The sequence below is a fragment of the Camelus ferus genome, chromosome 8 (assembly GCF_009834535.1).
Source record: "Camelus ferus isolate YT-003-E chromosome 8, BCGSAC_Cfer_1.0, whole genome shotgun sequence".
Classification (NCBI taxonomy): domain Eukaryota; kingdom Metazoa; phylum Chordata; class Mammalia; order Artiodactyla; family Camelidae; genus Camelus; species Camelus ferus.
In genome coordinates this window covers 48345310-48370348 of record NC_045703.1, presented here as the reverse complement: position 1 = coordinate 48370348, position 25039 = coordinate 48345310, and the positions used below count along the sequence as shown (strand labels likewise).

Sequence of the window (25039 nt, the reverse complement as noted above, 5' to 3'; positions counted from 1 at the left end):
TTGTGTTAGTGTATTTTTGTCTATTTCAGTTGAGGGGGAAAATAGTAGACTCACTTGAAACTTAAAACCAGAGCAATGGCTGTTGCCAGTTCCAGCTCAATGGGCTTCCTTCCTCCAATAGCATCAGCTTCTGACTCAGGAGAGAATAGGATGGTCTCAGAGCCAGTTTACACTTCGGGGCTTCTAGCAGCATTTTATGACGTCAGTCATCATCCATAAATCCATCCGAACAAACCATTGTCAATTTACCTGTCTCACAAGGACAGCCATGGGCAAATCTCTGCCCTTACAGAGTCTGATGAGAAAGGCAGACTTTTATTTTTAGTTAGTTTTTTTTTTTTTTTTGGTGGAAGCAGGGAGGTAATTAGGTTTATTTGTTTTTTAATGGCGGTACTGGGATTGAACCCAGGACCTCATGCATACTAGGCATGAACTCTACCACTAAGCTATACCCTCCCCCAAGGCAGATTTTTTTTAAAAAAGCAGCTTGTTGAAATGGACATCAAGATAATCTGCAGGTATAGGAGAATGCCCCTGAAGAAGGTGAGGATGTTTTTCATAAATGGCTTTGCTCCAAAAACACTGAGCTGGCAGGACTCCTGGTTTCTGAGAGTAACCAGAGCTGGGTCCAATGTCAGCTTAGAGAAGGATCCTGAAGGCACACATCTCTGGTTTGAACCAGAAGCCTCTTGAGCTGGTATGTACCCAGCACTGCATGGGCCCACCTGACTCTGGGTCCCACTGGAAAATTTCTTGTAAGAGAGGGGAAGGTGGCATATTAAGAGATCATTATTTTGCATCCAAGTTGTTTGGACTTTTTTACTTTTCTAAGCCTTTAACTAATTTCTAGCACACACCGGCTCCTCCAGTGTTTGGTCTTGCTGCTGCTTTAACCTCTAAGCCAGCTGCACTCTCTCTACCCTGACCTCTCAGTTTGCACAAAGGTTTCCCTGGGGAAAGTAGTGATCATTCTCCCATTTATCACGGCTCTTAGATCTCACCTCCCCATCAAGGCTTCTAAGACTGGTTCAACAGGTGTTTGGAGATCGCTTAGTCCTTCTCCCTCAAGTCGATGATTTCTTGCTGAACGTGAGCCCCAGATCAAGCTCTGCATTTCAGTTACTGCTCTACCCGTACAGCGATTAGCTACGTATTAAATCCACTACCAAACCCAAAAGCAAAACCAACTAGAGTGATGAAGAAAGTCCAAAGTCCGAACTTTCCTAGTAAAGGCGGAGGCTAGCCCTGACGGGGAGGCTTTCTTCATGTTTCCCCCTCGTTCTCATGATCAATAACAGTGATGAATTCCTCCTTGAACAGCAAGTGCTTAAATCACATTTTTATCTGAACACAGGTCTTGCAGCTGGGACTCTCATCTAATTATAGATCACTCAGAGGGGCTAGTCACAGATCACAAAGCTTTTTAATTTTTTATGGGTGGAAATTTGGTTTATGGCTTTAGCCAATCTAGTAGGTATGATCTGATTTACACTGTGGAGAGCTGATGAGCCAGAGGCATCCCAGGTGTTGACACTCAAATGGGAAGAGCTTAGGTCAAACACAAGTGGGTGGGAAGTGAACAAGATGAGAATACGGAAGTCCAGAAAGAACAAGGGTCAATTAAAAAAAAAAGGCAAATATTTACTAAACACTATGACATCAAATAGCATAGGTGCAGAGGTATCTTTTATCTAGGGGTGTGGAGCACATCCCCGGCAGCATTTGAAACTTCATTTGAGCAGGATGGTTGGTCAAAGGGACAATTCCCTTGTCCATACTTCATCTGTGGAGCTGCTCAAATGTGGTCTGGAGGAACGCAGTCAGCTAAGATTTGCACTAGTTAAAATGGGACTCTGAAACCACTGCTACCATGGAGATAAGTCAAATACTACTCTTTAGGGAATTTGCCATCTACTTGGGGAGACATGGCACACATTCATGGTACAAAGCAGGTGGTAAATTATGGGTAAAGGGAACCTCAGAAGCCCAGAGGCTCTCTGTGGGTTTGGCTGCCTAGAGTAGGCTTTACAGGGGGATGCCAAAGACTCTTACCAACCAATTCTGCTTCTGGAGAGCCTAACAGGATGCAGGCCCTGAGGGTGAGATAACGCTAATAGTTACTACTACAGAGCTCCTACTAGACATGAGGCATTGGTCTACGCATTTTAGACAAAACTTACCTAATCTTCAGAATAAACTTGTGATGTCAAAAGTGAAGAAACTAGCACAGAAAGGTAATTTGCTGGAATGTGGTGAGGTTAGAAGTTAAATCATGTCAGTCTAGCCCCAAAGCCCATGCTTGTAATCAATACGCTATTCTGCATAATATTGCCACCTAACAGGTGACGGCAAGAATATAGAAGCAAACACTGTGTGCTTGTTAGTCATTCACTTATTATCTCATTAGTCTCTTATTAAGATACCTTCTAAGTGTCATGCTAGACAAAGAGAGAAGAGAAGGGGGTGAGGGGAGGGAGAAAGAATTTGCAGTTATAATGTAGACGTTAACAGTTGTTGATAAAGATGAGGAGCAGCTGGAAGTATGCATTGCAATAGGAGGGTGAACTGTACCACAATTTTAGAAAACTGGCACTTACTACTTAACAAAGATAGACAGATTTATAACTTATGACCCAGTAGTTCTGCTCCATGGTATACACCCCAAAGAATGTACATATATTTAATAAAATTTTTGCAATAATGTTTATAGTAGTACTATTTATTTTAGCCCCCTAAACGGGAACAATTCAAAATGTCCACCAAGAGCAAAATGAATACATATAACGGATAAAATGAATAAATATAATGGAATACCATATTATAATGAAAACAAATGAATAATGGCTACATATAGCAACAGGGAATCAGTCTCACAAACATGGAAACCAAACTGTATAATTTGATTTATATAAAATTTGAAAGAAGGCAAACAAAATAAAGCTTTTATAGGAGTCAGGACATGATTGCCTTTGGGGAGGGGAGGGTGGAGATAATGATCAAGAGGGCACATGACGGGGCTGGTCTTCTGGGTGCTCACAATTTCTCACTCTTGGTGGTGGTTTCAGGAAGTGGTTTTGCTTTTCTTTTTTTTTTTTTAACTGGAGGTGCTGGGGATTGAACCCTGGACCTTGTACATGCTAAGCATGCAGCTCTACCACTAAGCTATACTCTCCCCTTCTCTTTGCTTTTTGATATTTCATCAAGCTAAACACTTATGACACGTGAACTTTTCCATATGTTTGTTATATATCAACAAAAATATTAAAAAATGTGTGGTGTGATAAAAACAGGATGATACGGGAACACAGAGGAGGGACATCTTACCCAATTTGGGGTTTAGGGAAAAGGACTGAGTTTTCAGGTAGCTTAGGACAGAGATGCTTAGGAAGATCTGGAGGGTCCAGGTAGATCATCTTGGGAATTGAATCTTGAAGATGAGGCAGAAAGAAGGGCATTCCAGCTACTGGCTACAGAGGGGGCCTGTACAAGGAAGAGGCAGCCTGTATAAGCACAATGAATGGGGCATTGGAAAAAGAGAAGGTCTCAGGCAGACCGAGGTCAGAATCTCAGCTCTACTCATTTGCCCTCTAGCATCAGGCAAGTAGCAACTTGGGCAAATGTCTAACTTCAGTTTCTTTAGGGGGAAAAAATGCACACAATGCCTATTTTTTCACTGGTATCCACGACACAAGGTCAGAAGGAACTGGAATTCAAAGAATGCTAATTAATTTCTTCTTTCTCCACTTACTACCTTTCTCAGTTTCCCCTTATCTTTAGTAGATTTTTGGAGAAAAAGATATTGAAAAGCAGCGAGAAGTCGTTTTGGACGGGACGTGGACCTTGTGATTTATGTTCTTGGAAGCCCCGTGGAGAAGTTCAGATTTCACTAGGTAGTAAAGAGAAGCATTTGGAGGTTTTCCATGAGGAAAGTGAAGTGACCAAAAGGCGTGTTCTGGTGACTCTTGCCAAGAGTTGTGGGGAGTGTGGGGAGAACTTTGGAAATAATAATAACAATAATAATAATAATAATAATAATAATAATAATAATAATAATAATGCCATTGAGAAGACTTCTGACAGTCATCACCCTGGTGGTGGCAGGAAAAAGATAGGATATTTTGAAGGCCCAAAATCAATGGAGCTTCATGAGTTGCTGGGAATGGAGGAAGAAAAAGGATGAATCCAAAGGAAGGCAAATTTAATGTAGTTTGTATTGTAATGTAATTGACTCAACTTATTGAAGTGCTTTTCACAGCTGCAGCAACAGCCTCTAGGACCAAAGCCACCCACCGACTTCTTCACTATCCCCAAGATGTAATGAATCAGCCGATAGATAATCAATCAACGTACTTGGCGAGGCAGGATGCTACACATGGACGCAAGCTCTCCCCCATCCTGATAAGAAATTTCTTATCTCATCCATCAAAAGGCTCCTGAAATCCTACCCCATATGCCTCCAGCCTTGTATTAGCAGCATAATGGTGTAAAACTTAACCTGGTTGTAATCAGCACAACGCTTCTTAAGAAAAACACACTCATCCAAATTAAGTCCAATTTGAGAAACTGGTTAAATGTTTTTCTCACACTGCATGAAAATTGTCAGCTAATCACCAAAAGTAACACTTAAATTATTACTACTTAGACTTCACTCGTAGCTTACATATGACCTTTCCAAGTCTGCTTTGGCCATTACATGTTTGCTATATAAGAATGTGTTTAACATACGTTTTCTCACCTTTCCACATCTTCTCTGTGAAGGATTTTAGCAGGAAGGCTAGGAGCAATCCTTGATGTTTATTTAGTGTTTACCTATAACACTATGTTCAGACAGATACGTTTGTGTATTTATCTTGGAAACCGCAGGCTCTGACAGGCAGGGCGGTTTCCTCTTTTCTGTGTTGTCCTGCGCTCCACCTAGTGTCCCGCAGCAGGTATGATGACGATGCTGCAACAACAATGTGTAAGGTACAGACTGTTCACAAGAAAATATACACACAGATAATCACCTCCTGTCAACAAGGAACATAAGCATGAGGACATGGTGTCACTTCACAGACACATATATAAAACAGATGAGTGGCTGCCAATTTGGGCATGACTTCCAGGTGATTTAACACAATTCTGCTCACCTTTGTTTTACTGCCACTTTGGATAGTCATAGACTCTGAACCCAGCATTCCAGAGACCAAAGTCATCGCCCTCCATAACCAGACCATTTGATTCCAGGTGCTTTGCAGTGTTGCTAGCAAAGGCCAGTACAGATCTATTTGTTTGGGCAATTATTAATTAAATCCAAGTTCACTTAATTAGATTAATTAAGGTTAAGCTGGAAACAGTTTGGAGTCTAAATTGTAAACAATGATTATATTTTCCTCTGAAAGATCATGACAAAGATCATGACAAAGGGACATCCAGAAATGATCTAATGCTTGAATTAGATTATACTCTATCTAATAATAATGAACAATTTGCAATAAATTTAGAGAAAATATTTTTCAAATGTATATGTGACAACTCTTTTAAAATATGGCAAGCCAAAGAATAAATAATCAAAGAGGAAAGAATGTGAAAGCAATGAAGCTTCCTTATATTTTTCTTTCATTTGTAAATGGATAACATGCTTTTGGTAAAATAAATAAAAACATGATGGGTCAAAATGAGTAATAATTTCACGATTGCCTCACTGCTCAGCCATTTACATCCCAATTTTTTCCTGGCTGGAGACAAGCCTTTTGATGTATTCTTTTAGAAATTCACTATGCATAAACAAGCATAAAGGCTTACAATAACACAAGATTAGAATTTTAAAAGAGGGAGCAAAGGAGGTGTCTTGATTGCTGGTTGATTTTTTTTTAAGTTACCGTAAGTGTTCATGTTTTTTAAAAGCTCAAAATCTCACTCATGTGATTCTAGTGTTAAAAAACTTTCGGTGTAATGTAACTCTTGTACTGCATGTCTTCTTTTTCATCTGCTGCAGGATGAAGACACAGCAATCTGGTTTCATGTTGCAGAACAAAGTGATAGACTCCCTGAGACCGGAGACCCAGCTTTCCAGGTTGCCCTTTGCAACTATGTACGATTTTTGCTTTGTCCACAGTCTTTAGGACCTAACAGCTCAGCAACTTCACTGTTACAGAAAAACAGCTAGGAGTCATCTTGGTCTGCCACTCACCAAGCTGTCTCATGCCTAGGGCATACCTGAATATTTTCACAAAGCTGACCTGATTCAGGGATAATACTTTCTCTTCTAACCATCCCCCCGTTCCTTTACGTCACTCTCCCTTATCAACTCTCTTGTCCTTTCTAATACCATAAAATCACAAAAATGTCAGGGATAGGGGAGGTCACTATTAGCTCCAGGGCCGTGAACTCAGTGCCTTCAGGAGCCAGAGTTGAAAATCATATTAGATTAAAAGGACGGGAGTCATGGGAAATGCATTTTCTCTTAAAAGCATTGAAATTAAAGCAATAAGATCAAAACCAAAAGCCACCGTGTTGACGAAATAAAATGAGTCTATGGCCAGAAACACCTGTAAGTGTTACAGCGTAACTTCATATCCAGTTGTGTAAAATTCAACGAGCCTCCTTCTCTTTTGCATTTTTGTGCCTTCTTTATCTTTGAGCAACACAACAAAAAAACGAAATCCCAGACACTGAAGATTGAAAGCTCTGCTTCCCCCAACTATGCAATCGTAAGGAAAGAAGGGGCTCACTGGGACACTAGCTTGGCATTAGATGAGACCAAGTCCACTCTCCAGTTCGACAGAGTCTGTTCCCAGCTTCCAATCATATGCACACACCTGGTGGCCCCAACGTCCATCAGAATCCCATAACCAGTTTTGGAAAGGAAGCAGGCAGGCTCTTTGGTGTATCACCAGAAACAATTAAAGGGCCCCCCTGAGAGCAGACCACACACTCACTCACAAGGGAGAAGAGAATGGATCACACATTGTTTATAATAATCTGAAGAATTTTCTGTTTTCCATACAAGAACAAGGATTAAACCTGGCCAAGCTGATCTGAGTTCCAGAGAGCAGGAAGCCAAGTAAAGATACGTTGAGAGGAAGCACAGTCAATTAAGAAAACCTCTGATTCTTGAAACCGAGCTCGGCTTCTTAGTCTCTCTGAGCCTTGGTTTATTTCTTCCTGAACTGGGACTAAAAGCACTTCTTTTGTAGTAGAAGATCTGAGGTAATGTGTCAAGATACAGAAAAATGTATTTTAACTTAACAAGAAAGTAAATAATGGTGTTGCTGAAACTTGTCCCAGGAGCGAGGGGCTGGGACCACTCAGACCTACTGCACGGACCCTTCGTAACTTAAAACATGGCTTCCAATCAGCTCCTCCAGCTGTGCATCTTTGGAAGCACAGAGAACAATCCTGTGCCCTCAGAGTTCCAAGCACGACCCCCTTTCCAACTGCAGCAGGAGGACTGTGAACTATAAGTTGAGTAAAGAGTCCCACATGCTGGTTTTATAGACTTCAAGATGTTTCTAATTATCCCAAAGGATTATTAAACTGTCAAATTAAATTTCTTTCAGGTTTCTTTAAGAAACACACACCATAAAATAAGGGAGAATTGTATTGCTTTACTCACCAACAAAAACAGAGTGGCACAGTGCTATAATAGCCTGACATTTCACCATGCCAACCTTTTCTTTAAGGAGAGAAAGGGTGAGTGACACTTTCACAAAAGCTTTGTTTTTTATTTTTTTCATCATTGCAAATAGCATTACAGTCAAATCTGTCAAAGAAATCTAGGGATATTGGGGGCGTATCTGGATACAATCCAGAAGATTTGGATTCAGATTCTACCTCCACCATGTTGTTAAATTTCCTTTTTCATAGAATGGGGATACTGGTAGCTGTTCTGCTTTCCTCACAGGCCAGGGCAAAGTTCCAACCAGACAGACCACATAGACCACCTGGCGTGGCCAACCAGGAAGTGGTCAGCTAGGTTCAGATGCTTCCCAGAAAACACCATGCTTTGAACTGTCCCAATTCACACAGTAGTTTATGTTAAGAATTGTGGCCTCTGGGAGTCTTTAAAGATTTTTCTAACAGATTATCCTACTGAGAATTTTGTTATCTAGTCAGTTTTTTAACACCTCTCAATATGCATATGTATATTTGAATTGACTTTGAAAATTCTTCACATTTAAAAGCAAGAAACTTTTTCAAGGAATTAAATTCCTGAATTCAGAGAGTAAGAATTGCTCTCCATCATACTAATCCTTAACATGATGAAATTATATATACATGTGAACAAGAGATTTAAAGTGTAAGCTATAAAAGATATTACTAAATAAAGAATATCCAAATCATTATTTTACTATTCTTTAGGCTTTAAGATTTAAATAAAAATCATGCATTAGAGATAAAGATAAAGGAGACAGAGAGATTAGAGATAGAAACAGAGACAGAGATAGTGGGGGAAAGATAGAGAAAGAGAGATGAGAGAGGAGGAAAGAGAGTCTCATAACATGAGTCCTTGTCACTGTCAAAAACATTCCACATAGTTTTCAAGGTCCCAACCATGCAAAACAAACAACAACAACAACAAAAGCAGAGAAAGAAATAAGAGATATAAGCATCATGAAAGAAAAGACAAGACAAGATTGTCATTGATGCAGATGTTGTAATAACTTACACAGAAATACCAAAGAGATCAGCAAACTATAAAACCTAATTGGAAGTTCATTAAGCTTGCCTCATCCAGTATCTGCCTACACAAATCAATAAGGTTTCTCTACCCAGAAATAAAAGTTAGAAAACAGAACAGAAAAAAAAATGTTTATAGTTAACAGCAAAATATATAAAGTATCTAGAAATTACCCTAACGAGAATTTTGTAGAGAAAAAAATTAACTCTATTAAAGTGACTGACTACGGGAAAAGATGTGTTAGTGGACAGGATGTCATAATTTTGCAAAGATATTGATTCTTTCAAAATTGATCTATAGGTTTCAGTACACTTCCACTGAAAGTCTAAAAGGATTTTTTGTTGTTGAATTGAAAAATTAATTGTGAAATGTATATGAAAGAGTAAGAGTCACTAATATTTCATACAAAATTTACATGAAATAATAGAAAATGGAGAGCATAGAGGGGAAACCATATCTACCAGATCTTAAAACATTACAAAGACATTGAAACAGTATTTTAAAACTACATGATATTGACATATGGACAGACAAAGGGACAAACGGGACAGAGAGATGGTATACAGAATATGAGATTAGTGACACCACAAATCAATGCAGAAATGAGATTATTTACCAAATGATGTTAGGATATTTAGCTCATTATATGAAAATATCTACCTCACATGACTTTAAAAATAAACATCAAATGGATGGGAAAAGACCTACATATGAAACATAAAAAAAACTATTAAACTAATAGAAGAAAATAGCAAAGAATCTATCAAGTCATTGATGGGCTAATTAACAAACAGGCACATCACGTGTCACCATATGGCTTGAGAGTCTTCTGTATAGGAATTATGGTTTGAGCAGGACTAGGAATGGGAAGAATTTTCTGGAATGTAGAGTAAGCTTCCAGAGAAAGTAATAATAACCTACATTACAGACCACTTCACACTATCACATGCTAACTCGTTTTATCTTTTGGGACTAGTAAGGCAAATGGTAAAATATTTCTATTCCCTTCCTGCATGTGCTAAATTGAGGCTCTGGCACCAGAGACTTCACGGAGTTTGGGGAACATCCACGTTATCTTTACCAGTGAGCCCAGCACCCACCACCAGGAATGTATAGACCAGCTCTTTCAGTCTCCCTTCCATAGACATCTGCCTTTTTATGAGACAGACACCTGAAACTAGAGTAAAGAACCAAAGGTCACTAATAAATAACTGGAATGTGCAGCCAAAATGTGAATGGGCCATTTTCAAGTGAAAAGCTCCATTAAAATGTGTTACAAATCTCCTGAAAGGCAGTTTCTTATTAAACATGGTATCTGAAGTCTGTGTTTAAGGGATAGTAATACATCCGCTACATTCCTCCTAGAGCTGTTGTGAGAATCACATGAAAGAGGGAGCTTTCACACATAAGGAATTACTGTCCTAACTTAAAAAATTTCCTGACACCCTTTAACAATGTGCCAAAGAACAGCAGCATCAGTCTGCAGCGCCACCCAGTGGCTACAATGATGCCTGATAGTTTACGTGTCTTCTCTTTTTCAGGGGGTAAGTATTACCTTTATTATATGTCTGTTACTCAGGCACTTTGCTTACACTCAGTATATTCCTCTCAGATTTTTATTTATAAAAATTGTTTATATGAGGTTTTGCCAGTGAATTTTACTTTGATAAGCTAAGACCAAAAAAAGCCCAAATTTCAGATCATAAACTCATATTTTACTCAGAATGCTTCACCCTGTATAGCTGTCCTCATCAGAACTGCAACCCAAATGTTTGATAAACGTTTGTTATTTAACACCGGAGGACAAGCTGGGGACATTGCTGGAGCCATGTGTTTCCTTCTTGATTTGCCTGTCTGTTGTACTTAAAATCGCTGATTCATACCTGAGAATCTTCTTGTTACAGTTCGCTCACTCATAGCATTGCTTCCATTAAAAAAAAAAAAAAAATCTCTTGAGTATTTTTCAATGTTAGATACTGTGCTTATTGCTAGGGATACAGTGGCAAGCAAAACAGAACTCAGATCTTGCCTTCCGGGAGTTTGCAATCTAGTCAGAGAGCTGCGCAATCATTAAGTGACCACACAAATGTTATTGACTTACTTAGCTCAGGGAAAGAGAATGTTTGTTTCATTGTGGTTTTATCTGTTATTTATTTTGTCGTTGTTGTTGTGAAAGAACAAGAGTCTAATTTGTCCTCATGCGTATGTGGGTGTTTGGGGGACACTGGGTTTACAGTGGACGATCTTGAAGCTCTTTTGTTTAAACCTGACAATCAGTGGGAAGAAGAAAGAAGCATGTGCTCTGTGTTTTAGAATAATCTTGTGAAGCAGTGAAATCTGGAGTCAGAAACACCAAATAAACCCTGTGGTCTCTTACTATTCTTGTGACCGTCAGCAAATGATTTTATCTCCCTGATACTCAATTTTTCTTTTCTGTAAAATAGAAATAATAATAATACCTACCTCGGCGGGGAAAGCCAAGACTGTTACAGTGCATGGTATATAATAGGTGATTAATACTTTGCCTGAAGTATCATATGATCAAAGGTCACACAATTTTCAATGCATCACTCATATTTTACCGACCCCTAAAATCGTACATAAAGTTTAAAACAATGAGGAAGAAAATGTAAATTTGACTCAAAAGTAAGCAAAAATTAGAAGTTTTGAGAACATAGTGTATAACATTGTTATGGTTGAATGCAAATTCAAGCTCCTCACATTTCAAAGACATGTAGTGAACATCTAATGACTATATGTAAATTTTTATTTCACAGTCTTGAGGGTCAGACTAAGACAGGTGTTCAAATTCAATTCGTCAAATGAAAGAGGAAGCAAAATTTAATTGGTTAGCTTAGGACTCATAACTACTTAAAAGAAGAAACTGCACTAAAACCTATGAATCAGTTCTCTGGGTTGTGTCTCTTTAGACATCATCAAAAAGAATGGATACTTCTGGATATCTCAACAATCTAAACAGAAAAGTCTTCCCAACATTGCTGGAAGTTTTGCCTTGCAGACAGTTTTTCAGATCATTGCCCCCTTTTATGTATGAACAGAAGAAATGTCTCAAATGTTCCAGTTATAAGAGTTTTCTGTCCTATTAAGTGTATACATATTCCTGTACACAATTCAAAATATCTCAGAAGGGAGGGAAGAATTAAAGAATTGACATTTGTTGAAACCTACATATGTATTAAGCACTGTGGATACATTATCTTATTTAATGGGGTAAGTACTGTTGTCCCTGAGTCACAGAGGGGACCCTGGGGCTAGCAAGGACAAATAGCTATTCCCTAGAGCTAGCAAATGACAAAGACAGGATTCAAGTCAGGTCCTGCTGACCCCAGATGTTCTGATATTTCCATTGCTTCCCCATCAGAAGAATGACCGATGAAACAGAATGTGTTTCACTCTGACCTGAATAAATTTCATTCTTAGTGTTATCCAGTCAACCGCCAGTCATTAACCTTTACGTGGCGTCCAGAAATTGAAGGCTGCTAATATCAGTCTTTTCATTTTTACAGAGGAAGTTACGGAGGTTAAGATCTTTCTCAGAACATTACTAGAATCGAGACAGTTCTGCTAAAATACGGGCACATTATTTTCTACTGTCTGCTTGGAGGAAACACATGTTTACTAAGCGTTTTTAAATATTTATTCTGAAGCTCTGAACACACTTTTGTGATTGCTTCCCTCTGCCTCACAGTCTTCTGAGAAGGGCCTACAGGGCGTTTTCCCCTTGGCTCGTGTTCCCATCATTTACTATGATATGGAAAGGAAAATTCGAGGCCGCAGCTAATCTGGGCAAGAGACTGGTGTCACTAGACCTCAATATTAATTTTCCAGAAGACTTTGCGGCTGAATGGGCATTACTCTGTGCCTTTAGAAGATTGAAAGGAGATAATAAGGTTAGTGGAAGGACGATGCCTGCAAGATCACATGCACACGGTAAAGTCAGAGCAGGGGACACGCATAGGCACTTACACGCACACGCTACTGAGCTCCAACAGCCGCTGAGGCTTTTGAAAAGGGACACTTTTGCATTGTTTCTGGGCCTTCTTCAGCCTGTAATTCCTGATTCCATGTGCTCTTTCAAATGAAAGTCACCTACGAAGTGGTCCATAAAGAAGGAGTCCCGCATGTGCCAGGTGAGGGCTCGGGTGAATCCGGCTGAGCAGCCGGCATTCTCCGCTCAGGGCAGTGCTCCAGAGCAAACCCAAGAAGTGCTGTGTGGGGGGCCAAGGTCAGAGTCAGAATCAGAAAGAGACCAAGTCAGATCGTGCATCTCGGACCTGGACATACTGGTCAAGCTCTTCCCTGCCTCAGGACCTTGTGTTTGCCCTTCTCTCTTCCTGAAAGCCTGCCTCGCCTGCTCTAAGACATTTTGGTGAAGATGTGCTCTCTCCACCTCTTCTAAAGCAGCTCCCCTAGAAATTATTCTGTCTTCCCACTGTCTTTATTTCCTTTACGCACCGCTCTGCAATTATTTATCTGTCTCTTCCTAGAACACAAGCTTCCTGAAGGCAGGCTTTATCATTCTGACCTCTATTAAATCCCCGACACCCATATATGCCTATTGTATAGTAAGTGCTCAATAAACATTTGTTGAGTGAGTGAGTAATTCACCTGTATAGTACTTTCTAGACATTTACAAAACATCTCTGTGCTAGAAAAGCAGGGATGATAATACTTGGGTTGATGCCAACTGGTCAGTTAGTCAAAACAAACAAAAAACTAAATAGATAAACAGAAAAAGTCAATAGTTTGAAATTACAATTTGAGGCTAGAAAAAGAAGCTGTAGCGTGTGAAACGATGGAGTCAGAATTCAAAAAGAGTATTCAAAGAGTCACATGTGATGAAAAGTGATTTAAAAAATACATATAAAGTTTCCCATAGAAGTCCAAAGAATCAACTTCACAACTATAAAATCAAAAACGTTGGGCTTAACAGCACATGTTAACATTAGACGATTTAATTGACTGCAGTCTCAATATGAGTTAAGTGCACTATGAAGCTTCCAAAAATCAAATGTGCTCTTAGGCTGATTAACAGAAACGCTGTGACTGGAAGAAAATCAGGTCCACATTTCTAATGAATGAGGCAATATCAGAAGGAGGTTTTATTTCCAGCAGGATATTTCAAGAAAACCGTTCAAACTGAAGTGAGCAGGATGGAAAAGTTGTTGAAACCAGATTCCGAGGGCAGAAACAGTGACGATCTAGCTGGGAAAAAGAGAAGTTTGGGGGTGGTTTTCAGCTTGAGAGGGGAGTGCAGGAGGTGTGCAGATGGAGAACGTGATAGCTGTCCACAAATATTTGTGCAGAGGAGGAACTAGCCTGATCTTGCTGTGCTGTGCGGCAGGACAAAGTGGAGCTGGGTGGAAATCAAAGGGAGGCAGACTTTGAAGCAACCTGAAGAGGTCGTGAGATCTTGATAGTGACCGTGGAGTGGCTCCATGAATTAGAGTTCCCCAGAGAAAGAGCATCAATAGGATATGTATAGATACATAGCCATAAGGGGAGATTTCAGATAGAAATTGGCTCATGTGATAACAGAGGCTGAGAAGTCCCCTGGTCTGCCATTTTGCAAGCTGGACAATCAGGAAAACTAATGACAAAAATTCAGTCCGAGTCCAAGGTGCAGGGGCACCAAAGTCAGAGGGCAGGAGGAGATGGATGTTGCAGCTTAAGCAGAGAGCAGATTCACTCTTCCTCTGTCTTTTTGTTCCCTTTGGGCCCTCACCTGATGGGATGGTGCCCACTCACACTGGTGAGGACAACCTTCTTTACTCAGTCAACCACTGATCTCCTCCACAAACACCTAAACAAACACACCCAGATATAATATTTTGCCAGCTCTCTGGGCATCCTTTAGCCCAGACAAGCTGACACATAAAATTCACCATCACATTCTGTAACTGTGTGGGGGAGGCTGCAGGTTGTACTGGAAATTCCTTTATCAGGTAGAGACCCGGGCAGGTAACCCCCACATTTTATTCTAGCTCTAAATATTGCAGATAGTTTCTGAAGAATGTTAAGAATTAAATAAAACCATTTGGAAGTGTATCAAAGTGTCCTGCAGACATAACCTATTATTTTTATCTCACATGACGATTTTCTGCCTAAACTTGATTACGTAAACATACGTTTTCTCGAGTTTTCTTGTAGTTCTTCAAAATAATGAAGAAAGAGTCCTAGAATCAGATTATCGTAAGAAAATGGAACAGCCGTTCAGTTGACTTAAGTAATCGTAATCGTGATAGAGAGGTGCCACATCTGTACTTTACTTGCCTGGAGAGGCTACTTCCAGGCAAAACAAAGAGATCAGATCCCATTTTCTTAGAGGCTTGACAAGAGTTACGTTTATTCCAGTCACTAATGTTTCACAAAAGAATCCTCAGGGAAAATTAGGGTTAAGGAACTCGCTGGGAAAAGCCTCATAACATTTATTTTAAACCAGTATCACAGCAACTGCCACAACACCCGGGACACATCCTGGAAACAGACATCCCCCCAGCCTTCCTCATGCCATCTCCCAACCCCACCCAAACTTGCGTGGGAGAGGGCACGTGTCTCACCACACAGATTGGGTTATTGTGGGGGATGGCTGAACACAAGATTCTTTCTTAGAAGTGATAGTTAAAATAAATAAGATAGACTCTCTCCACAGGGAAAAAAAAATGCTTAATATCACTAATTACATCAGAGAAAGGCAAATCAAAACTACCGTGAGGTGTCACCTCACACCAGTCAGAATGGCCATCCTTAAAAAGTCCACAACAGATAAATGCTGGAGAGGGTGTGGAGAAAAGGGACCCCTCCTACACCGTTGGTAGGTAAGTAGTTTGGTGCAGCTACTATGGAAGACAGCATGGAAGTTCCTTAAAGAAACGAATTTGAGCATTTCTTCACTTTCTGGCAAAAAAAAAAAAAAAAAAAAAAAGTCAACCTAGCCCTGAAATCAGCCATTTATCCAAAAAGCTCTGGTTCCTTTAATGGAAAATGGCATTTACTGGGTTTGGTGTGCTCACGGCTTCACTTGGTCCTGGGGCATCACTGCTCCCAGGACCTCTCAGTGGACAGAGTCAGGGGCTATCTCTCTTTGTCTCTCTGTCTCTGTCTCTCCTTGTCTCCCTCCCTCCTCCTCTGTCTCTGTCTCTATCTCTGTATCTCTCTCATCTATCTAGATTAAAGAACAAATTTACACCAATATCTCTAATTCCAGTTCAGTTCATTTTTATTTTCTGCCTAGCATGATTGTAACTCCTTTCTCCAACAGTGAGAAACCTGTTCTTTTTATCCTTAAAGTATTTCATAAAGTGGTCAGTCCCCCTGTATGTAACCTATGCTCTGTTGCTCCAGCCACCTGCTCCTCTGCATGGTACCTTCACCTTTCTCAGGCTCTGATGCCCCAGGGCTACCCTCCTACAGGGACACCCTTCCACCCTGGCTCCACCTGGTTCTCCACTGGCTCCAACACTCACACCAAGATGCTACTTCTTCTCATGGACACCCTTCAAGCATGGTCATCCTGCTCTACCTCCCCACCCTGACCTGTGCAGACATCTGCCCTTGCTTGACCTTGTCCGAAAGATTTGGACCAAATCGTTTGAATAGAGAAGAGGAAGAATAAAACTTGTGCACCATTTAGGGTTTGCCTATTTTAAGTTTGAGTTATTTATTTAGTTATTTATGGTTGTGTGAGAAAAGCTGCATTTAAGTTTAACTACAGCTACAAATGATCTCTGGCATTTTGAATTACTGTAATTATATGAATTAATTCTTGCATTTTTTTGAACTCGTGGACCTTCTAGATAGTAATAAGAATAGCCCCCAGGTGGTCCAGGCAATCCAGAATCACTCTGTGTGCATCTCTGTGGGTTTTTCAGCATCTTGCTTCCTGATGTCTCTATTCTTTCACTTTCCCATGAAGGTAACCTTATCTCCTTCCACACTGTTCTGTCCCCAGTATTTCTCAGACTCCATTCCTGTCCAAGCACTTTTTTAAAAATTGAGGTACAGTTGATTTACAATGTTGTGTTAGTTTCTGGTATACAGCATAGTGATTCAGTTATACCTATATATATATTCCTTTTCATGATAGGCTATTACAATGTATTGAATATAGTTCCCTGTGCTATACCGCAGGACCTTGTGGTTTATCTATTTTATATATAGTAGTATGTATCTGCTAATCCCAAACTCCTAATTTATCCCTCCTCCCACCTCTCTCCCTGGTAACCGTAAGTTTGTTTTCTATATCTCTGAGTCTGTTTCTGTTTTGTAAATAAGTTTGTTTGTGTCATTTTTTAAGAGTCCACATATAAGTGACATCATATGGTATTTTTCTTTCTATTTCTGGCTTACTTCACTTAGTATAATAATCTCCAGGCCCATCCCCTCCCTGTCCAGGCATTTCAGAGTGCCACCCCAGCCTGTTTCCCAGAATTCTGCCTTTGTTTCCCACTACATGAATGTCCTTGTGGAGCCACGTATTTCAGAAAGCACAGCTGCGATGGTTTACGGAGTGCCTGAGAAAAGCAAGGCACTCTGTTCCCTGATTCACTGGGGAAGGTCGGTAAGCCACTGTCTATAAGCGAGAGAAACAGTCTGTTACATATTAGTTGCCCTTTTGCTCATCACAGAGGGGCCATTTTATTTGCTCCCATCAGGATCTGCCCAGGTCCCCCCAGTGCTAGGACATCTGGTCTCTCCATGTGGTACAGGCATCTCGGGGCACAGCTGTGGCCCAGCAGCTTCCCATTCCCAGCATAATGCCTTCATGGTCTTCTGGTGGCAAAAAAGAAAATTCCAAACAAGAATATCAAATGTTGTGTCTGTGCCATAATTATGAAAAGAAGTTAGAATGGAATGGTCACCACCAGCCTCCAGTAACTGCATGTTCCATCTGGAAGCATTTGGCATGAATTTGAGTTATGCCGATGATCACTTGGTAACTCTTGGGTTGATAATTCTGATGGCCAATTTCTGATGCAAAAGTACAATTAATGTTTTGTTGTTCCATAATGGAGAGACTTTTCAGGGAGACACGAAATGAGGCAGGATCACAAGTATTTTTAAATAACTTTCTGGTAGGTTTTCTTTCTGTGTGCTTGGAAGGGGCAAGATTCAAGGGAAAATGAGTGGAACTTGCAAAAGCTGTGAACTCATTGCCTCTGATGGCAGGGAAGGTGTGCCATCCCTTGATGAATTTGCTCCAGGAGACCAGGAGGTAAGCCCGGGGAGGGTAACTGAATGTGCCAGGTTGTTGGGGGGAAATGAACAGCACCAGGGGGAGATCTTTCCGAGAACACACCTTGGAAACATTTACTTAGATCAGCGATCACTTTTTCTATGAGGGGCTGCAAAAGGGTTTCTATTTCTGTGCTTAGAGCAGGAAAGAAGGGAAAATGGAAAGAAGAGAGACCTAATTAGGCCAGGGCAGGATAAAGGAAAGGCTCCCTGGGGCGGAAAAAGTGCCAGGCCCTGCGAGGATGCCAAGGATAATTTTATGCCACCATGTGAGAGCAGTCACAAGGACTTTGAGCTGAAATAATGACTCTGACTTTAAACTGGCCTCTTCACCTCAGAGGAGCTCAATTAAATTCAATTCTCCCAGTGCTTCCTGAGTACCTGCTCCCCATGGGACTCCTCAAGAGACCATTTAATGTTCCCAGGGCTTTTTTCTGTAACAGCAGACCAGCACGCTGTCACCACCTCCCTCTACTTGCTGCTTCTGAGAACTTCTATTCATTCTCTTTGACAAGTTTTCAGTGTTACTACAGTAACGAAGCAAGTAACACCTTTCCCATGACTTGATAACTGTGTTCAGGGGATTTAGCTGCTTGTGTCTTGAGAAGTCCACATAATTTCTTTAAATATCCTTAGATTCCCCTTTTAGGCCATTACTGCTGTTCTCCCAGCCCAGAAAGGAAGCAGCCTCTGTCTGTAGGGAGGAGAAAAAAGACACTGAAGTCGAGCAGCCTGCTACCAAGATGGCTCCTGAAACAGTGCTTGCCTCCTTTTGTGAAATAGTTCTGGGTACGTTTTAAATTTTTTTATATACAATTTTTAAAGGCTACTATCCATTTACAGTTATTACAAAATATTGGCTATATTCCTGTGTTGTGCAATACATCCTTGACCCCACCTTATACACAGTAGCTTGTACCTCGCACTCCCCCACCTGTATATTGCCCCTCCCCACGACTGGTAACCACTGGTTTGTTCTCTACAACTGTGAGTCTGCTTCTTTTATGCTATGTTCACTAGTTGTATTTTTTAGATTCCATATATAAACGATATCATACAGTATTTATCTTTCTCTGTCTGGCTTATTTCACTTAGCATGATGTCCACTAAGTCCATTCATGTTGCTGCAAATGGCAAAATTTCATGTTTTAGTAGTATCCCATATATATATATATATATATATATATATATATATATATATATACACATCTTCTTTTCCCATTCATCTGTTGATGGATACTTAGGTTGTTCCCATGTCTTGGCAGTCACAAATAATGCTGCTATGAACATTGGGGTGCATGTATCTTTTCAAATTAGAGCTTTTGGTTTTTTCAGATATATACCCAGGAGTGGCGTTGCTGGGTCGTATGACAATTCTAGTTTTAGTTTTTTGAGAAACTTCCATACTGTTTTCCACAGTGCTTACATCAATTTATAGTCCCACCAACAATGTACAAGTGTTCCCTTTCTCCACATGCTCACCAATATTTGGTTTTTGTAGACTATTTGAGGATAGCCATCTGACATGTGTGAGGTGATATCTCATCATGATTTTGATTTGCATTTCCCTGATAATGAGTGATGTTAAACATCTTATCAGGTGCCTGTTGGCCATCCGCATTTCCTCCTTGTGCTGAGTACTTTATACATGTTTAGTTCTCAGTAAAGATTTTTAATTTACTTATTGAGAAATTCTATCTTTAAAATGGACCTAAGGTGAAATGGAAGAACCCTTTACTCCATAATTAAATACATGATGAATGAAGTCATTATAACCAATCTTTTAATTTCATACAAGTCTGTTCCCCAAACCTAAACATTTTATAGAAATCTTATTCATACCTTACCTTAAAGATACAATGATGCAGCTCTAGTATATAAATGTTCTTTGATTTTCTTTTCATTCATAAATGAACTACTATAGATCAATGACTATCTCTTCAAAATTAGAGACTCACAGCTTTTGGCATGACTAAAGATTTACATCTTTATTCCAAATGTATCGTTTATAAGACCTACCCTTTTTTGTTTATAAACCTATCTCTCAACTTTCATATTTTAATTTTCCAATTAATTTGTAACATGATAAGATCTAGCACAATAAAATATTTTAGAAATGTACCCACCTGCTGTTCACACACATTACAAGCCGACCAAACTGATCTATTGGCTGGCAGGCAGTGACCCCATGCAGAGCTCAAAATGTTTGTTCCTCAGCTGAGCGTACAACAGTCTAAAAGCAGCACTACCACGTGTGGTTGGGCAGTCGAATGTTGCCTTTATAGAAAAAAGTGTCAGGGCAGTCTTCCAGCTGGGACAAGGGAAAGAAAACAGATCTGTGTGTTGCCTCCTATTAGACACACTTACGGTGGTAAGACATTCTCAATTCACAGAAACCTTGAGGGGTATTCTCTTCTCCATATTTTTAGAAGAAAACAAATTTAGGCTCAGTGAAGTTAAATAACTCGCCCAAGGTCATATGGTTAATAAATGCAGAGTTGATCTGGGATTGGAACTCAGAAATATTTAGTTTGAGAAATTGTCCTCCCAAGCAGAAACAAGGTAGCCTCACCCCGTGGTATCTGTGGGGGATTGGATCCAGGGCCCCCAGAATACTCAAATCCATGGATGCTCAATTCCTTTATATAAAACGGCACAGTATTTGCATATAACCTATGTGGATCCTACCATGTACTTTAAGTCATCTCCAGGTTGCTTAAAATACCAAACACAATGTAAATGCTATGGCAATCATTGCCAGCATGTGGCAAAGTTAAAATTTGCTTTTGGGAACTTCCTGGAACTAAACAACAACAACAAAAAACCACTTCTGATACACAGATGTGGAAACCACTGATGCAGAAGGGTGACTGCTCACCAAAGCCACTCGTGCCTCCTCGGGTGACAACTATTACGGGATTTGCTGCTGACGCTGCTGCTGCTATTGTTGTTATTATTATAATTCTTATTATTTGGACGACTACACTGAGGAACTTCGGGCAGACCAGTTGCTCTGTCTCTCTACACATTAAAAAAAAAATCTTTGGCAGCTCTAAACACAAACGTTAAGTTATTGGAAGATTTGGAAGCCTTATATCAAAGATTAGCCAACTAGGCCTTTATAATATCTTTTTGACTGGTTCCTTGGCTTCAAATTTTATTTTTAGTAAATTATCAGACACACAGCAACATGAAGTACATATGAAAGAGGAAAATCAAGGTGAGAAATAAGATGTTTGACAGAAAGGGCAACATTTAGAGACCTGTAGATGAAGAAGCACATGCCAACCACGCTACTTCTCTTCAGTTGTTCGTTCTTGGGAAAGCATTTGGCTGATGAATCATCTTAGTAATGCTTTTTAAAAAATTGGAAATGTGCTGAGCGAGCTTCAGAGCTGAGCTAGTTATGGTCAAACACAGTTCCAATTTTTAGCTGACTCCGAGAGATTCTGTTTGGCCAGTTGTTGCAAATGAGATCACTTTACATGAACACTTGGAGCAAATCGTGGTGCTCTGAGCCCCCATCTGCTTGATTAGTTAGAACTATAGTTTTTTCTTGGGGTTTGCATCCCCAAACATTTTGACAAATCCCTGGGGTCTTATGTGTGTCTGTGAATCAGTTTCCTTTGCCAGCCTGTTTCGGAAATGGACAACAATTTGCTCTTTAGGAACAGACTCCTAAGGCCAGATGCTAGTTGGGGATTTCCCAGTGTCCTCAGCTTATTAAAAAAATTCTTTTAATTTACATGCAGCAAATTGCACACATCATAAGTATCCAGATTAGTAAATTAACACCACACACACACATGAAATCATAATCGAAATCAAGATATACAGTGTTTTCAGTGCCCCTGAAGCCTCCCTGAGCTTCTCCCATTCCATTCACCGAAGATAATTGCAATAATGATGTCTATCACCAGAGATTTGTTTTTGCCTGTTCATGTATAAGGGATCATATAGTAGGTGCTCTTTTCTCTCTGACTTCTTCCCCTCAGTATCATTTCTGAGAGGTTCATCAGTGCTGTTATGCATAATATGATTTTACTCTTATTTAATTGCTGCATAGTGTTCCACTGTATGTCTATATCACGGTTACCATTACAGTATTGATAGATATTTGTGTTGTTTCCAGTTAACAATAAAGCTTCTCTGAAAATTCTTGTACATGCCTTTGTTGTATATATGCACTCATTTTTCTTGGAAATACACTTGAGTGGAATCACTGCATGTGATTCACATAGTCACATATAGTGATACCTAATATTGATTGGTTGATTGATTACTGCAATGTAAGGTTTGTGTTGGTTGCTTTGGGAGACACTGCTAGTTTCTAAGGTGATTGCACCGATTTATACAATCGTCTTCATCCTGATCCTAGTTGCAGAGATGATTTGATACCACTACCTCTCTTCAGATACTAGATACTCAAATTATCCACTTGAAAGTGAGAAGAAAATAATGCACCATCCCTGTGTGTTATGACCAGACATGGGGGCCTGTGGCCAAGCTGCCTGGGATTGCATGTTTGGGTTCTTTTAATCCAGGAGCACACAGCCATTTCCTTCCAAAAGACAGAGATCAGCTAGATTTTAACATTGGCCACATGACGTACCTGCAACAGCTCTTCTTGTTTCAGTCTCAAGCCTTGGCTCTGAGTCTGATTTATTGGGTCAGGCTCCTTATTCCCCTGTAATGTGTTCCCTGTCAGGAGCCCCATGGCTCTTTTCTGTAATCAGGGGCCACCCCAGTCCATCAGTCATGTAAGTTCTCCCTAACCCTCAAAAAGAGTTCAAGTTTCCATCTATTTTTCAGGATGGAACGTGTATAGAAAGTTGTAGATCAAAGTAGACACATGGAAAGTGAGACAGCCCACGTTCAACCTGCTAACAACAGCCAAGACCCCAAACCATCTTTCTGAGACAAGACACTCCATTTTTGGTACCTTATAAACAAGAAGAAAATACCATTTCAAAGCTGTTAGTTGTTTTCCTGTTTCTCTACATAAGAAAGCTTGGATTTATTGCTTTATTTTTTAAATCTCCTTTATGTTTGTTTATTTTAAGAAAAAGCAACAGAAGAGAGCCGTTGGTTATGCAGATGTAAAGAAAAAAATCATTTTTGACACTGGAGGTTAGAGAGGAATTGAATAATTCAACATACTTATGTCAAAAATGGTCCTTGGGTATTGCTGCTTCATAGAAATTGTTTCCTTTAGAGAAAATGTTTTTTGTTTTTTTTACTTTTTTTCCTTTGTGGAAAAAGCTTCTTCTAGAACTTTCCCAGGTGGGAGGAAAAAGAGCCCCTACCACAGAGCCGCCCCATGGAAAGTGAAGAGAGAGCAGGTCCCTGGAGCTGCACAGGGGGCCCGACCCAAGGCCTCTAGGGAAGACTCTGCTCGCTTTAGGTTGTTTTTCTCAATGACCCTTTTTTTTTTTTTTTGCCATTATTTTCAAACTCCAAGTAAATTTTGTTAAGCATCTGGTGCCGTGGGGAACGAGGCCAGGCCTGGGTACATGCTTTCTGAGTCACAGAGAGTGAGGGGAGAGGCGTGCACAGGCTGGAGTGAGCACAGAAGTGGGAGGCAGATGGCAAGAGGCACCTGTAACACGTTTATAGGACAAACACGGATGTATCTTTGGAGATCCTTGGAAATAACTTGGGAAAAAAGCTCAGAAACAGAACCGCCCGCTCACTCACGTTGCTGACTTGAGTTGCTGCTCTGTGGATTTTAAAGAGAATGGAAAATCCAATAGCTGGAGAGGCTTGTGTAATGGGCCTGGGGATGATTCATCCCTCTATCTGCAAAATTATCTGAGCCCTAGGCTCCTACCAGGCCAAAGCATCCCACTGCTTTAGAAACCTCAGCCATGTCTTCTGTGAGACTCCCTCACGTCACCTAGGCTGGTTTAATCTCCAAGTGCGTGTAACTTGAATTACATGGACTAAAACTAATTTTCCCTTTTCCCTGACTAAATTATATTCTCTTTTATTTTAATATTTAGTAGTTTTTTAAGTCTTCGATTTATGTGAAATTTATTTTTTGTGAATGGTGTAAGATAGAGATCTAACTTTTTCCCAAATGGATTGGCAAATGTGGTTTTAGACTATTTTTTTTTAAATTTTTATTTTACTTCATTTTCCCTCAAAGAAGGAAGGACTTTTCTCCTCCACTGTGGCATCAATAAATCCCAGGGAAATACTGGGCCTGGCCTGGGGAGGACCACATGCCCACATGGGTGGGCAGGAGAGCAGACTGCTGTGATTGACAGCTGCCCTGAATCATACGGAATGGGCATTTAGGAAAAGTCCCCCAAAGGAAGAGGTGATGCTGTTCCCAGAGTAAGAGAGGCAGAAAATCTGGACGCATAAATTTAGCATCCCTGCCGCAGCCTTAAACAATCTCTTTTACCCTATTGGTGCATTTCATTCTGTTCTTTTGGTTTGCTTTGATGTAGAAGGTGATAATAGTAATCATAAGAGCTAATACAGAGCACTTCTCTGGGCAGGACTGTGCTAAGTGCTTCACAGGAGCTCCTTTGAAAGGTACCTTTTTGATGGAAGAAAATTTCATCAAGAATTTTGTGTACAGTTTGGAGCTGAGAGAGAAGCTTGGGTTTTAAAGCTTTCAAGTTCAATCATCCTTTTTTTCTAGTTAAAAAATAAAGCAATCTAATAAGCGTAAGGTATGCTTATTGGAAAACTTAAAGGCCATGAGTCCACCCTGCTTCAAAACATATATTATTTATGGTAAACAAACATACTGGCGCTCATGTTAAAGATTTAGTAAAATTATATGTACAGAAACTATATAATGACAGAAGAAAAGCTTAATGACGTCACACTGAAATTACCTAAAAGCCTGGGTTTGAATTCTGTTTCTGTCACATTGCAGCTATGAGATATTGTTACTAAATTGCTTACTCTCCTGCACTTTCCTCATTAGTTAAAATGAGGGTAATAACAGTTCCTACCTCACAGAGGTGTCATGAATCTTAAATGAGGTAATAATACATGTGAAGTGCTCAGCCCTGCACCTGGCAGATAGCAAGCTCTTTAAAATAATTTCAGCCATTGCTGTTACCAATATCATCATCTGTGCATCCAGAAAAGAAATATGCATGG

The 25039-nt window shown here is 40.1% G+C and overlaps 1 long non-coding RNA gene across 1 annotated transcript; it reads right to left on the bottom strand.

Moving 5' to 3' along the window:
- Positions 1-2573: 2573 nt before the first annotated feature.
- On the bottom strand, positions 2574-20258 carry LOC116665411. Its single transcript, XR_004322007.1, has 3 exons — positions 20044-20258; positions 4736-4945; positions 2574-3480 (listed from the first exon to the last, which is right to left on the bottom strand). It is a non-coding gene; the product is annotated as an uncharacterized LOC116665411 (long non-coding RNA).
- Positions 20259-25039: the final 4781 nt, after the last annotated feature.